The 4,068-nt window shown below is 36.0% G+C and overlaps 1 pseudogene; it reads left to right on the forward strand.

The window, feature by feature from the left end:
* Positions 1 to 209: 209 nt before the first annotated feature.
* LOC112805312 (putative disease resistance protein RGA1) lies at positions 210 to 2,887 on the forward strand (annotated as a pseudogene).
* The last annotated feature ends 1,181 nt before the right edge of the window (positions 2,888 to 4,068 follow it).

The raw sequence follows: 4,068 nt of genomic DNA on the forward strand, positions 1-4,068 counted from the left end.
AATCAATTTATTTATTCTGATCAAATAAAAAATATTAAAAGAATATGCATGCTATTAATTAAAGAAATTTAATTCTAATAATATATAATAGATAAGCTATCTAATAACATACATGCTATTATTTACTTTGATATCTAAGGTTCATTGTGTAGCCTGGTTCACATTTCGAGCATTCTGGACTACCATTTGGTCCTCTTGTATCAGAAACTATGGCGGAACCTGTCCCCTTCGGCATCATGGAGAGACTGATAGCAGAACTTGCTTCACCTGCACTTGATGAAATCCGTTTGAAGGACACTCTTTTATTGGTCAAATCTGTGCTGCTGGATGCTGAGAGAAAGCAAGAAAATAACCGACCTCTGACGATGCTGACGACTTCCTTGATGATATTCAAACCCAAGTAATACGCAATCATGTGGAACAGCAATTCTTCACAACCTCGAAAAATGAAGTCACTGAAGAAGAGACTAGACATGGTTGCATAGGAGCAGGGAAACGACCTCTCCCGTTGTTGCAGATGTGAATGTGATAGGACGGGAGATCGATAAAGAATTTATCATAGACCTCCTAATGCAGCAGAATCCTGAAGATGATGACGAACGTATCCCAGTTATTCCCATTGTGGGGACGGGAGGAGTAGGAAAGACCACACTTGCTCAGCTTGTCTTCCGTGATGAGAGGGTAATTCAGTCTTTTCCATTGAAATTGTGGGTGTGTGTCTCTCTGGACTTTGATATCCAGCAATTGATTGTTAAGATCATCAACTCTGCGAGTCCTCATTTGCGCCAACTGAATTTAAAAGAATTGGACATGGAGCCTTTGATAGGAAGATACGCTTGCTGGTCAAAAGTTCCTGCTTGTCTTGGACAATGTATGGAATGAAGATCGTGTTAAATGGATGGAGCTGAGATTTTTAATTGAAATGAGAAATAAAGGTGGTAAATTCCTCTTGACAACACGGAGTTCTAAAGTTGCTTCTATGATGGGTACTGTAAACTCAATGTTTCTCTTTCTTAAATGTGCCTTCAGAAACAGGGAAGAGAAAAAGCACTCAGATTTGGTTATGATTGAAAAAGAAATTGTGGGAAAATGTAAAGGGCTTCCTTTGGTCATCAGAGCACTGGGGAGTTTACTACTTTCTAATCGTACCAAGCATGAGTGGGAGTCACTGAGAACTAGTGATATTTGGAATTTGGAAAGCATTCTTCCTGCACTTAAACTCAGCTATGATCAAATGCCAACTTATTTGAAGCAATGTTTTGCTTTGTTCTCCCTTTATCCAAAGGGTTATATTTTTCTGAGTTCTGATGTTGCTTGTCTATGGGGGGGCTCTAGGTTTGCTTCTACTGCCAAGCCAAGGTAAAACTTTGTTAGATGTTTCAAATCAATATTTGAGTGAATTGAGTTCCAGATATTTGACACATGACAGAGCACAATGGCGTCGTTTGATTCATGTAGCCGACCCCACTTAGTGGGACAAGGCTTTGTTATTGTTGTTGTTGAGTTCCAGATATTTCATTCAGGTTGTTGAAGACTCTGGCACTTTCTTTTATTTTCAAATTCATGATTTAGTTCATGATCTCGCATTACTTGTTGCAAGAAATGAATGCGTGCTAGTCAGTTCAGACATGCAAAATATATCAGGAAATATTCTGCATCAATCTTATATTGAAGATGATTTGCGTGGCATTTTATTCTCACGAGGAATATTTCGTGTGAGAACCATACTATCTCCTGTTCATGGAGTGGGAGCCAAGGATGAAGTTTTGTTGAATGCATGGATATCTAGATACAAATCCTTGCGATTTTTGGATTTGAGTGATTCTACTTATGAGACTTTGCCCCATTCCATTGCTAAGTTGAAACATTTAAGATTTCTCTCTCTCAGAAACAATACCAAAATTCAGACGCTGAATGCTTCAATTTGCAAACTACTAAATTTGCAATCTTTGCTTCTTGATGGGTGCACAAAGCTTGAAATATTGCCACAAGAATTGAGAAATTCGATCAATCTCCGACAACTGGGGATAACCACAAAGCAATCTGTTTTGCCTGAGAGTGACATTGCAAAGCTGAGCTCTCTTGAATTTTTATGTATTAAAAAATGTGACAAGCTGGAGTCCTTGTTTGTAGGGAGAAAGTTGCCTAATCTTCGAACTTTGGAGGTTGATAGTTGTGAGAGGTTGAAGTCTTTACCACTTGATATTAATTAACCATTTTCCTCAACTGGAGACTTTGGTAATCAACAAGTGTAGTGATTTGGAATTCTCTGAGGAAGTGCAGAACTCTACCCTGAGACTAAAAGTCCTTTATCTTCATTCTTTGCCACAGCTGGTGGAGACCTTGCCTAGTTGTTTTCAAGGATCGGCAAGCACATTAGAAGCTTTGGCTATTAAAGAGTGCAACAGGCTGGAGTCACTTCCTGAATGGCTGTCAAATCCAAGTTCATTGAAATCTCTTCAAATAACAAATTGTCCTAATTTGAAGTCTCTCCCCAGTGACCTTCATCGCCCAGCACTTAAATCATTCCAAATCAGTGATTGTCCTAGATTACAGACGACTCACCAGCTCAAGATGTAGACTATTGGCAGGAGATATCTCACATCAAGAAGACATCATAAAAGGAAGATGAAGAAAAATTGGAGGAAGATCCAAGTCTTTATTGCCGAGATTAAACTATAAGTGCCTTTGTTCAAGTTTTCCATTTTAAATAGTTGTTCTTGTTTTGTTTTCCATAATGTACACTTGATCAGAACTGCACTTGGATTGTCTGTTTGATGTACGACATTATGACAACCTCTCTTTTAGCTTGTGTCTTCTATTCCTGTATTGTTCTTTCCCTCTCAAACTGCAATTCAGACACTTCTGCTTAGTGTTGCCTTCTTTGAAATTTGTTACTAACTAAATGTAAAGTTACAACCTCAGGGAGGGACATCTATGAGAAATCAAGCTTTTTTGTTTTAATTTATTTTAACCAGTTTGTTTAACATGTTTGAGCAAATAGACAATGAACATTTAAGAAATTATGGAAGAATTTAGATAGCACTATTTGATTTAATGTGACAATCAAGACTGATGTTCAAGTGTCTTGTGTTTTTCTTGCTCCGTGATGTGTAATTAATGTTCTCGTTTCATTTTGGATGATGTCTTTGATGATTGTTTCAGTTTTTGTTTGTTGGTTTTTGTAATAATTGAGGAACTTTCTCTATCATATACTGTAATTTACTAAATCTGATTTAAATGTTTGTCTTGGTTGAAATTGTCTGCCAAATAAAGTTACCATTTCAAATAAGGGGCATACATATATGAAAATTTTATTTAGTTTGCTAAAGCCCATATTGGAGTACATAGCAATTATAATTAAATGAAATAGAATTTCTGTGGCACTCCATCACTTGTGATTTGTAAAATTTCTAAATATATAATTTGACAAGTTGCAGATTCAATCAACAATTACACACAGAGAGCATATATGTATACATTCACAACTTGCAAAATGAAAATCATGATTGGGATTGTATAACAAAATGTAGCACCGTTTACTAACAACCAAATAATATTGGTTAATTTTGAAAATCTGAAAGAACAGAATAAGAAAGAAATGGTGGCTGCCAGAATTCTTTGTGGAATAGAAAGGCAAAAGAACAATAGGAAGAACAGAATTAGTCAAAAATGAATAATACAAATACAATAGTTAAAGTGATTAACTACTTCTCTTACTAGCAGGCAGCAGCGGTTTAATACTTGTTATTCATCAAGGCAAGCTAACAATGATCTAGATGGTTATTAATGTTCACAACAAAGTATTTAGTTGCAAATAATCACAATGGATGGTAATTTTGTGTGTAATATCCTTCATGGATCATATATCCTTTATTTTTTTCTTCCATCCGTCACATCTACTTTTTCTTTTGGTTTTTGAAATTATTGAGAGTTATTAAGAATTTCTCAGGATCATACAATGTGCTGTTATCTGCTTAAGAGATATCAAACTGCTTATGGTGACAAAACGAATGTTATCTGATTCAATGGAAAAGTGTAATATATTATCTATAAGGACAGCCACAA

Source organism: Arachis hypogaea, chromosome 6 (genome assembly GCF_003086295.3).
Source record: "Arachis hypogaea cultivar Tifrunner chromosome 6, arahy.Tifrunner.gnm2.J5K5, whole genome shotgun sequence".
NCBI lineage: Eukaryota > Viridiplantae > Streptophyta > Magnoliopsida > Fabales > Fabaceae > Arachis > Arachis hypogaea.